The sequence below is a fragment of the Arvicola amphibius genome, chromosome 8, assembly GCF_903992535.2.
Source record: "Arvicola amphibius chromosome 8, mArvAmp1.2, whole genome shotgun sequence".
Taxonomy (NCBI): Eukaryota; Metazoa; Chordata; class Mammalia; order Rodentia; family Cricetidae; genus Arvicola; species Arvicola amphibius.
The window spans coordinates 51,614,864-51,627,336 of record NC_052054.1 but is presented as its reverse complement, the minus strand read 5'-3'; the positions used below and the strand labels follow the sequence as shown (position 1 = coordinate 51,627,336).

At 41.4% G+C, this 12,473-nt stretch overlaps 1 protein-coding gene across 1 annotated transcript in view; it reads left to right on the top strand.

The window, feature by feature from the left end:
* Positions 1 to 12,473, top strand: part of Slc16a10 (solute carrier family 16 member 10) — an 88,474-nt gene that overhangs the window by 62,541 nt on the left and 13,460 nt on the right. The gene's annotated exons all lie outside the window — the stretch shown is intronic.

Sequence of the window (12,473 nt, the reverse complement as noted above, 5' to 3'; positions counted from 1 at the left end):
TTAATTCTGAATGTCTGTTCTCAGAGCAATGCAAGGATTTGCTTTAAGCCAATGGTCTCTTTAAACAAATGTAACGTTGATTGATACTTTTTTTCCACATTTCTGTTTTTAAGTCCCTGTTTCTATTCACATTTGGTTTCCACCCTGTTGAAATGTGTGCACAGCATCAGAGCTTCCACTTGGCCAGAGAACTGGGTTGGTGAGATGATGTGCTCAGGGTTGCCACGCTAGTGCCTGTATAGCTAGGTATTCTGAAGTGTGTGGCATTTAAATGAAATATTAAATGCTTGTAAGAAACACACAGCAGTGGTATAGGAGTGACAGAAATTGTCCAGGCTGTATAATTGTATGCTGCCGCCGCAGCTGCTATGTAAAGCAGGGAAAGGAACAGAGGCACAGAGAGCTAAACTACTTGCCAGTGTAGTGGGTTTTTTTTGTTTGTTTTTGTTTAAACCTATGGGGAAAAATAGAACCTTTTTGTAGCCTAAGGTGTAAATGTGCATGGCGTGGAAGTGGAGCTATCAGGAATGAAGTGTACATCCACCCTGCCCTGGTCAGCACAGTCGGAGGTCCTGGCCTCAGTGCTGCTAGCAGCAGTTACCTTGTTCATCTCTCCTGGATAGACTCAGCTCAGGCTGCTGTGTGATAGATTTTTCCAGGGAACACAAGGCTCACAGTAGCACCCTTCTGTTTTAGTTGTTTGCTTTGTTGTTCATTCTTCATCCTTGTGTGTGTGTGTGTGTGTGTGTGTTGCATGCTCGCACCATGCATGTGCAGGTCAGAGGACAACTTTTGGAAGTTGCTTTTCTCTTTCCACTGTGGGTTCTGGGGACCACCTCTAGTCACAAGCACTTTTTACACTGAGCCATCTTGCTGACCTAGCAGAATCCTTTTAAACTAGTAGTCTCTGCGTACCAGGACCCATTGTGTTGCAGCTTCTCCTCATTCTCCCCCACCTCTTCTTTTCTTTTCTCCTTCCTTCCTTCCTTCCTTCCTTCCTTCCTTCCTTCCTTCCTTCCTTCCTTCCTTCCTTCCTTCCTTCCTCCTTCCCTCCCTCCCTCCCTCCCTGCCTCCCTCCCTCCCTCCCTCCTTCCCTCCCTTTTTTTTCCTTTTTGTTTTTTCAAGACTGAGTTTTTCTATGAATTCCTGGCTATCCTTCAACTCACTGTGTAACTTGAGACTAGCCTCCGACTCCCAGAGATCCCTGTCTCTCCAACTACTGGGATTAAAGTTGCAGGCCACCATGCCCGACTGGGCTTACACTTCCTGACTCCGCCCAGGTAGCACCTTTGTGAGGGTAGGATGTTAGCTGCTTCTCTCACTAGTGACGAGGCCTTCTAGGTGCAGAAAAGTTTCCCTTTGCTCACAGGTTGCAAAGTTCTATTCTACACTAGGATGGTTTTAAGACAGATTTAGAGTAGGTTTTCCATTCTGCCAGTGTCATTTGCCCTTGTCTCACGTGACCTGTTTTTAATTACAAGTTGGTTCAACAGATTCAAGCACTCATGCTTTGAACAAACACAGCGTGTGCATTGTGTGCCGCGAGCACACGGATGTGGGGATTTCAAGCGTTAATGACTGCAGTGTCTCTAATGGAGGTTGCTCTTGTGTTGCTCAGAGACCTCGTGTGAGGTGACAGCACATTCTGTGTGTTGTGTTTGTATTCAGAGGACTTGCGAAGCCTAGGACAGTATATCTTAGTCTGTCTTTAAAACCAAATAATAATTAAAAACCTTTTATCCAACTTAATTTTTTCTGGTGTATTATATTAAAAACCTGAATGTTGAAATTTCAAAATCTTACCTACATTAGCTCTTCTTTGTATATGTGAACTCTTCGGAAAATCCTCTAGTTTTGCTCAGTTTTTGTTGGTGATTATGTGGATGGCCTCTTGCCTTGTTCCTGCATTTTTCAGTGGTGTCTGTGCCTTCTTTGCTTTTCTAGCCTTTCTAACCTTGCATTTATTTCCCTTCAGATCTCCACATCTGCTGCAGTTTGGCTTTCAGGTTAGTGCCACTTTGCCCGTTCTTTTAGTTTAACGACACAGGCCGTGTCGCCAGAACTCTCCTACTCGAAAAGAATGGAGTCTTTACTCCTTTGGCTGCCGTGATTTATTAATGGTGAAGTTATATATTCACAAAGCACTTATCAAAACAAGTTAGACTCGGGATTTTTAAAAAGAGCGTTTTGGCTGGGGGTGGTTGTGGTGATATTTTGTTTGTGATCTAACAAATAAAGCTTGCCTGAAGATCAGAGTGCAGAACCAGCCACTAGTTAGCCATAGAGGCCAGGCAGTGGTGGCACTCACCTTTAATCCCAGCGCTTGGGAGGCAGAAGCAGGCAAATCTTTGTGAGTTCAAGGCCAACCTGGTCTACAAAGTGAATTTTAGGACAACCAGGGCTGCTACACAGGCAAAAGCAAACAAAACAACAGAAAAGTATTTAGAAAAATAATGCACAGAAAAGAAAATTAAAAATTGGTAGGAAGGAAAGGCATGATTAGTAAATGAAGAATCTAGAAAACATATTGCTTGCAAATAGATAAAAGCTGACCTGTTACCAAGTGTGGTTGGGCGTGCATGTTTTCCCAGCACTTGGGAGGTAGAAACAGGAATCAGGTGTTCAAGGCCAGGTTGAGCCATGTCAGACCCTGTCATTAAAAAAAAAATAAGTAAATGCAAGAATTAAAACAGACTGGTTACTATTGGTAAAGCAGGACAAGTTTGTCATGTGCCCCAAATTGCGGTTTGCCCTAAATCAATATTTACAGGTGTTTCTATAGTAGTTTTTAGAAATATTGCATGGATTGCTCTGGCATGAAATTATCCCTAGGAAATAGGCCCCAACATCTAAAGGTTTTAAAATTTGTAGGTGAAAAAGGAATCCACAGTGTTTTAAACTATCTAATCCTAACTGAAATAGAAACTGTGGTAGTGCAGTTTTGCTCCGTCCTTGATTGTCCAGTGTATTAATGTAAGTATGGGTAAGTCTGGTGAAAACTAGATTTGTCTACAAGTCTACATTTCTAGGTCAGAATCTCCCATTAGGTGCGGCAGACCCCTGCCTAACACATTCTTATACTAATTTATTTTAGGTAGATTTCAGGTTGAACTTAAATATAGGCTTGTTGCACCACTGAAATATGAGTCCTATGACTATCTCTGTTTAGGATGACTTTACATTTTAATAATGCTTCATATTTTTTCTTTATTTTTGATATGTAACACACACACACACACACACTCTAGCTATTAAACATTTTATCTCTATCTTAAAGAGAAAGAAGTTAGTAAGCTATAGATTAGTTCCAAGTTTAGAGCATTTTGAAGATTTACAAAAGGTACTGGTAAGATGGCTTGGAGAATTAAGGTTCTTGCCACACAAACCTGATGACCATACATAAAGGTGGACAGAGAGAAGAAGTACTGCTTCAGAGCAGTGCTGTGACCCCACCTGTGTGCTGTATATGGAATGACAAGAGACATACAGTCTTACTCAAGTGAAGTACTATCCCCTGTACCTTTCCTCAGCTGCATCCCCAGGGTGACGGTAGACCAGCAAGTGGGCTAAGATGCCTGTGCTCCTCTTGGCCCAAGCATACAACTGAGCAATTTAAAGTGTTGCCATTGCCAGATGGTGGTGGTGCATGCTTTTATTCCAGTACTTGGGAGGAGAAGCAGGTGTCTCTGTAAGTTCCAGGCCAGCCTAGTCTACAAAGCAAGTTACAGGACACCAAGAGACTCACTTTGTATACCAGAACTCAGTTTGTAATTTGTTCCTTTGTTACACAGAGAAACCCTGTCTTGAAAACAAACAAACAAACAAACAAATTGAATAAAAAAATGTTGCCTTATAGCCATATGTGTTGGCACACATCCGTAATTCCAGTACTCAAAAAGTCAAGATGGGGGTCATGGGTTCAAGGTCACATAGTAAAACTGTGTCTTTAAGAAAAACCTCACAAGCTCCAGATAACTGAATGCTACTATACGTTAATGGTTGAATCGGTATTCATTGTAACGTCTTCAGTATAAATCTAGGGCTCCAACCTATGTAATTATTTTCTGTTTGTGTGAGCACATGGTTGTCTTTTCACAAAAGAAAACCCTGGCTTTGTCCTTGCAAGTTTTCCTCAGGAAAATTGTTAACTTCCTGTTGATGTCCTAAGCATAGCTGTGTTTCTCAGTGTCTCCTTTCTCCCCTCTTCAGCCCAGGCCTTCCCTGAACCTGGGATTAGAATTGCTCCTGACTAGGAATCCCAGTACCTGGTCTCACTCTCCTCTCCCAGAGACACCCTGTAAGCCGTGCACCATGTTCGTTTTCACAGCAATCCCGTGATGCACCCAGGCCACGTGGCAGACCCTCTACTGCCCTTTCTCCTATGAGTTAATCACCTTTACATTTTTTTCCATGTTATTGTTGAGACAAGGTCTCTTGTATCTCAACCTGGTCTGGAACTGGGTAACAGGAGATGCCCTCCAGTTCCCAACCTTCCTGTCTCTCTACCTTCTGAGCTGAGATTATAGGTGCTGGGAATGAAACCCAGGGTGTCAAGCAGGCCAGTTACCCTCCCAAGCCTTAATCAGGGTTAAAAGAATAAAAGAGTGAACCTCTGACATCAGAGAAAAGTTTAAAAGGTAATGTTTAGTGATATTCTACAGCATACATGAAGCTTGATGACATCATGCTCAGAGAAACCAGCCAGACACAAACGACAAAGGCTATTCCTCTAGAAATCCCTAGAGCAGTCAAATCATAAGTAGGAGACATAAGCACTAATTTCTAGAGCAGTGCAGGGGGAGACAGGAAGGTGAGGAGAGGTAGCATTCTAGTTGGGAAAACAAAATATTCCTCAAAAGCAGTTAATAATGTCACATGTCTGTAGTCTCAGTACCTGGGATGCTGAGGCAGGAGGATCACAAAGTCAAAGCCAGCCTTGGATACATAGTGAGACTCAAAACAAGCCAAGCCAAACCAAACAAACCAATCAAAAAAGAAAAAAAACAGTTCACCCAATGAGAACTAATTTCCAATTTCTTTATTTTTCTCAGCCAAGAAAGCCTTAACTAAGTAATATTTTAATAAGCTAACAGTATTTATAAATCTTGTACTGTTCAAGGAGAAATACAACTAATTTGGAGGATTTATATGATAAACTTGCTTATTGATGTCATTGCCAGCATCATCAAATAAGTAAAGATTCTGCTGCCCTAAATCCCAGGGACTTGGGTAATGAGTTCTGATTTTATCCTTTCCAATTTTAAGGTGCAGCCTATCTTCACTTCTAAAATCTAACCATCTGACCAGCCTTTGTTGTGCTTGTCCACTTTGGACTATTTTTCCAAATTCATGTGATTCTGCTATTGATTAAAGGTCCCATAACTCATACCGATTGATTTGTTAAGTCAGTAAGAGATTTTATCACCAGGTAATCCAAGAATAGATTGAAAGAGCATACTCCTCTCCTCTCCCCTCTCTTAGTGTGGAAACGTGATGCCCCAAGAGCCTAAGTCACCACCAGATCCCTGTCTGCAGTCTTTGCAGCTGTTCCGTCTTCTTGGAGCACTCCTTATAGCCTGGCTGGCCTGCTGTCATCTTGATAGTCACCATAGAGGAAGGCCGCTTCTTTCACATATTAGCGGCATCTTAATTCACAGCCTATTGTGTTTTTGTACACTAGCTAGAAACGGGGAAATCTAAGGGTATGAATCTGATGTGCTGAGAATGGGCACCAAGAAAGAAACTTCAGAATCAAAATCAGAGCTGGGTGGGATCAATCACCCTCTATGGATCGATGTATGAAACATCTTTCAGTGTTCACAGAGAGCTGGAAACTGTGTGGTGTCTTCCTCTGAGATAGGGCTTGCTGCACAGCCCAGAGTAAGCTGGTGCTCTACATCCCACTGCCTCTCCTCTGAGCACAGGACTACATTCAGCAAGAGTTCCTATTTGTTTGTTTTTGGTAACTTTCAAAATGCATGGCATAAATATTGACAGAGTAAACAATTTCAGATTATTCAAAAATCCTAGTCTGTTTTCTATTTTAAGATGAAAATCTTTAAAATTCTAAAATTCAAGAAGTCTTAAATCCAAGGGTATTCATCATTACCTGCAGTGCTGGAGATGGACCCATTGGATTTAGAATGCTAAACAAGTAGTCCCCATTGAGCTATATCCTCAAAATTAAAGACTAATTAATACCAAATTGGTTTTGGTTAGTAATTCAACCAGAAATTTTACTAAATCTTGATTTTATCTAAGTGATGCTGTCAAAGAAGTGTACACAGTACTTTGTATAATGTATACAGTACATGCACACATATGCAAATATGTGTTTATATATATATATATGTATTTAACACACAAATTATTTTCTTAAAGACTAGCAAGGGGAAGATAGCAAATGCTTTTAGAAAAATTTTTAGTTAGAAAAGGTTTTCAAAATTAGATTTAAAAGCAAAAAAAACCCCTCTTTTTTTTTTTACCCATTGGTGGCTGGCTATTAAGTAATATTTATTCCAGAAAAGCCCCCCCCCCCCCATTTTCCGGTCTTAATGGTGCTGTGTCATTTTCAATATCATGGAAACTCATCTTAATGAAATGGAAAGAGCAATTGTTTAAGAAAACAAACAGAATCAGCAGTGATGCCTGCTAGAGTCCGGTAGGCCAAAGGTCAGCTTCCATCCCAGCCAGCTGCTGAGGAGGCAGTAGGTACTCCGAATCTGAAAACACCTCCTGGGCAACCTAGAGACGGTGGACCTTAAACGTGCAGCAAGCACGGACGCCTTCCCCTCTCAGCACCTCTGCATGTTAATCTCAAAGTATAGCTGCTCTGGTTTGACAGCCCAAAGTGACGTTTTGTGACTTATCAGCTCTATTCTGTCCATCATGTTTCCGTTCCGTGTTTTGGCATAAAAGGCTTTATTTTAGCAACATAGATTTGTGCAGTCAACCGAGTGCCTCCTTTGCAGCCACGTCACTTGGCTGGCTGGCATGTAGTGCTCTTGCCAAACTTCCTTTTAATTTACTTTTAAATTTCCCTTTTAAAAAGAGCGAAACCAGAGATAGAGAAAACAAGTTTGCCAAAGGAAGCCCTAAGTTTACCCATCCAGATTCTGATAATCCAGCTCTGAAGCAAAGGGTAGCAGGAAGTTTTGCTTTGTGACTGATTCTGAGTTTAACTATTGACAACTCCAGCAGGCTTTCTACTGCCTCTCAAAGGTGCACTTTGTTTTGTTTTGTCTTTTAAAGGGGCCAGGCTCTTTCTTTGGTTTTGCCTGTTAAAGAAATAGTGCAGGCTGTAAGCATAGAACTTGGGAGGCAGAAGAATTCCAGTGTAAAGATAGCTTAGAACGAATAGTTAAACCTTGCCTCCCCTTCCTGCCAAATATAGTTAAGAAGAAAATAAACTGAATGGTCTTCTAAAGTTATGGGATACCTTTCTAACATTTTGGATGGAGAGAGACACACATATGTTATTGTTTTTAAGTTTAATTTTTTTGTCTATTTGGTAGATTCTCTTATTTTATGGTATGAATGTTTTTCTTACATGTATGCTAAGCACAACTTGTTGTACTTATACAACCTTGTAACTGAGTGGTCAGAAGAGGGCGTCAGATGCCCTGGAACTGGAGTTATTGATAGTTGTGAGCCTCCATGTGGGTGCTGGGAACTGAACCCATGTCCTCTGCAAGAGCATCAAGAAAGCTCTTAACCTCTGAGCTATCTCTTCAGTCCCTCACTTTGAGTTTTTAATACAAGGACTATATCCACGACTGGCCTGAAATTCACTAAGTAGACAGCTGGCCATGAAGAGGTGGCAGTTCTCCTGCCTCTGTCCCTCCTGAGTGCTGAGATGCAGGCATGAGCCTCCATGTCCTGCAGGGTGAATATATTTTCAGAAATTATTCTCAACCATATGCAAACAAGAAACAGCAGGCATATGTTGCTACTCTTTGGTGTGGATCCAGTGAGGAGAAATAGGATCCCTATTAGGAAATAGGGAGTCAAAGTCAGTTTGAGTTCCAGAATCATTATAAGTCAAGTTTAATGCCATGCAAACTATAGATATAGGTCCTCTCCTCTGCAAATAATTTATTCTAGAAATTGGGCGAATGTACAATCTTACCTAGTCTTTCCAGTTCAGTGGTGTATATCAAAGAGCAAGGGCAGATAGATGACCCAGGAACCACAATTGCCACAGACATGACAGAATGTGACAGGTAATCAAAATATTTTTGTTAATTCCGGAGAGCACATTGAGGAGCAACAACTGTAAATGATAAAAACTGGAGAATTTTTTTTTTTTAAAACCATTTTGCTGTGTTTTGCAAAGATAACTCTTCTACTCTCGCAGCCTGCAGCGCAGCACTGGGGCTTTCTCGTCGTGTTTCCTTACCCCCACTTCGTGGTGAGCCAGTCAGTTGTTCAAGTCTGCTGTCCAGATTGTTTTCTCTGTTTGGAAGGTCTCCAGTCATGCCCATCTTTATTCTTCAGCAAAATATAGTCTAAATTATATACGCTATTTTATCGTATTCTTTGTGTGACATGTCATATAGTCATTATATGGAAGATTATAGGCAAAAGGCACTTGAGCCCTTAAAAGTGTGTGTGTGTGTGTGTGTGTGTGTGTGTGTGTAGGAAGGTCAGTGATTGCTGGTGGTCTCGTTTCATGGCTAAGTAGCTCAGATGAGGAAGCTGTTTGGACCCCTTTGGCCCATGACATTTGTGTTTGCAGGTGTGCACAACTACTGTGTTTCACCGTAGCGCCTCTGGGTTGTCCAACGGCTATCCATTTAGTTCATTCATGACTGACTCTCCGAGAGCCAAAGCACTCTGCCTTGTTTTCTGTGTCAGGTGCCCTGTCTCCGTGTGTCTTGTACTGTGACTCCCCTGCGGGAGAGGTGTGGGGAAGGGTGCTGGAGCAGAGGCTACTCTAGTGAGAGGAGTGTTTTTCACAGACCGCTGCCCTTGACCTCTTCAGAGAAAATGGGATCTATTTTGCCTTCAGTTGTCTGGTAGAAGAATGTCATCGATTCTAGGATAAGTCCACCATTTAGTTGAAGGTGGTTAGAGGAAAGGGAAACTGAAGTACTTGGTCCTGTTGACTCATGGATGTAGAATGAGCTCATAATCTAGAATGTGAGTTCTCGTTATCTTTGGATATCAAACAGTAAGTTTCACACACCGTGAAAACAGCCTCTGTGGTCAGCCAAAGCTGTTGTTGCTTAAACGATGGAACAATGTTTATGAGCAGGCGATGTTTAAGATGTTTCCAGATTAAACTTGAGATCTCAATAAAGATGCTTCTTCCCTAAAAATCTCTATGCATTCTGATGAAGTCTAAAGCTAAAGCCCAGTGTGGAGTCCAGGAGATGGCTCAGCAGGTAAAGGCACTTGCCACCAAGCCTGATGACCTGAATTCCATCCCCAGAACCCACATGGTGGTAGGAGAGAACTTAGTTTTGAAAGTTGTCCTCTGACCTCCACACAAATGCTGTGGTATGTGTGCACCCCTATACACATTCACACAATATTTTTTTTTAATGTTTTAAGCCAAGTTTGGCCAAGACAGCAGGACTGGAAGTTTGAAGTGTCAATCTGTGCCACATGGTGAGACCCTTTAAAAAAATGCTTATTGGTGTTACAGATTAAGTCTGTTCTATCGCTAAACTTATGCCTCTTGTTCCCAATAAAGTTAATTTTAAACAGCTGAACTAAAAATAATATTCCCCTGGATAATTACTAGGCTCCAGTATAAGCTTTCTGTTTGATTAATAAATGAGGAGCTTGGTTAAATATGAAAGTATCTGTCCTGGTGTCTAATCTCTGCCTGCATGAGTATTAGAAACAGCAGTTTGGCCCTGTGCTGTGCTTTGTGTGAAGCAGCACATGCTGGTGCCCAGAGAGGAGAGATGGCATAGTTCCATAAGCCACACAGCCGACATCAGAGGCTCAGGCCAAGCCTGCTTGGTACTGCTTCCAGGCCAAGCCTGCTTGGTACTGCTTCCAGGCCAAGCCTGCTTGGTACTGCTTCCTCAGTGGGACCCAGCGTCCACAGAGTGGGGTCACCTATCCTGCACACTTCCTCAGCTAATACTTTCAAAATAATGCTTTTATTTTGAAATTTTGGTAGAGCATGTATAGAGGAAGTTTTAGAAGTTGATGTTTTTGCTTTATTTAAGTGACAGTGACACAAATTTGATGTAGTAGTGTCCTTTATTATTAAAGAGCTAAGTTTCCAATTAGGCATACTTTTTAATTTCACCAATTTATTTAAAAATGACTATATTCATTGTACAAAATATGAATGTATTTTGTATACATCTGGTGTTCTGTGCACTTCTAGCATATTCACATTTGTGTTACCTAGCCTCTTTCAAAAAAAACCTCAAATATTTCCCTTATTATTTCTTATAAACATTACAAAATAGATGGGGGAAGGTAAAAACCTCAAAGAATGATAGAAGTATATCAGGCTAGTATTCTTAGTTTCATCAGAAGAATAACTGATGAATTCAGGCTTATAGGTAAAGGGTGTCTCTATGAAAGCTATAATGACAGCTGTCCATGTAGCTAGGCACAGCACGTGCCTAGCATACTGAGGCCCTGGCTTTGCTCCTCTATGAGGATGGAGAAGGCAGAGATCCACTGGGTGCTTCCTAATGCACCCCACCTTAGCACATCTGTCTTACATTGGCCCTTTTCCTCCAGAACGAGCTTCTTTCTCTGCTAGTTCCTGGTCCCTTCAGCAGTGCCTGTCGTGTGCTGCCACCACCAGTGAATTCTTTAGTAAATACAATCCAAGCCACTTTGTGCTTTAAACTAGAAAATTTTTTTTGCCTGTTGTAGTAAAAGAAAAAGCAAAAAAGAAATGAAATTAGTACTTGGCTATATGGCTGAAGTATTGTTTTGACACTCAATATTAGGCTACTTTGCATGCCTTCCTCTCCCTGATGTCTTCTGGTTCTCTGCATGTTTGTGCTCACAGCATATCTCAGCTTAGACTTGCCATATTTTAGTGCTCAGTTGCTCAACACAGTGGAGGGGAAGGAACATAGTAGCATACCCAGTCCACCTTGTGAATACAGCTTCCCTGCTGAACTGGATGGGATTAAGACTGAGATCAAAGCTGGCCTAATGTAGTGTGCAGCCCTGTTCTGTCTGGCAGGGTAGCGTTGGATCACACAGTCTTCTAAATTTATGTTAGGTGCCAACATTTCTACACAAGCCCCAGATTTTATATGAAAGGCCTGGGAGGAAGCATCAAGAACATGGGGAGTAACAGTCGTCCTCTGGAATGTGTGCCTTTTCTCTACATGCATCTGCTTCACTTTTTACAGCCTCAGCAGACTAGAATTTTCTACTTCAGAGCCAAGGATCAGTAGTTAATAAACATACAAAAATAGATTAGTGACAGATTATAGAGAGCTTTAAATACCAGACAGAGTATAAAATGCAGTAACAAGCAACTTTTGAAGACAGGATTTGTGAGATTAAAGTCCTATTTAGGAAGATTATTCTGAAGCAGTGTGAAAACAGAAGTTAGAAAAAAAAATCACTATTTTTAATTAAAAATTTTAGTTATTTATTGTTATATGTATGAGTGTTTTGCTTCCATGTATGTCTGTGCACTATATTAATGCCTACAGAGGCCAGAAGAGGCTGTCAGTCACCTGGGACTGGAGTGAGACACAGCTGTAAACTGCCATGTTGGTGCTGGAAATCAAACCCAAGTCCTCTGGAAAAACAGGCAGTGCTCTTAACTGCTGAGTCATCTCTCCAGCCCCAATTACCGATTTTTAATGAAAAGAGAGATGAGGTGGTGTAAAAATAGACAACTGGCTTTTAAAAATGGAAAGCAAGAAAAAGCAAGTTAAGTGGAAGTATCTTAAGGAGAGATCTGCCATCTAAAAAAGACCCCCACTGCCATATTCGTTATCTGGACTGTTGAGCTTGGTGGAAAATTTGCTTGCAGTCTCCTAGAACTCCACTGCATGCTAGCGTCATTACGGGGAAGTCAAACTATGCTTGCTGCCTGTCTGTGGCCCAGAGTCACTGGAGACATTGTTTCCACTAGGCTTTACGTGGAGGCAAAGACCCTCTATTCCTCCCACCCCCATCTTCTCTTTAGCATAGCCAGCAATCAAAAGGTCCTTTGTAAAAAGGATGACCAACATTAATATCTGATCATTAACTGTATGCCAGTCATTCCTCTAAGGCAGTGCTTGAACCTGGGACCTTACACAAGCTTGACCGGGGCTTAAGTACACCCTAACTCTTAAATTCTCTATGTAGACATTTTTCTTAATCCTTATAACCACCCTTGAGAGAGATGCTGCCACTTTTTCCATTTTATAGACAAACTGAGATCCTAAAAAAATAATTCAGCCACAGGGATTGATAGGTTAGAATCAGTACTTGGATCTGGAAGTCTAAGAGATTTGACCACTATAAACCGTTTGCATATCTAT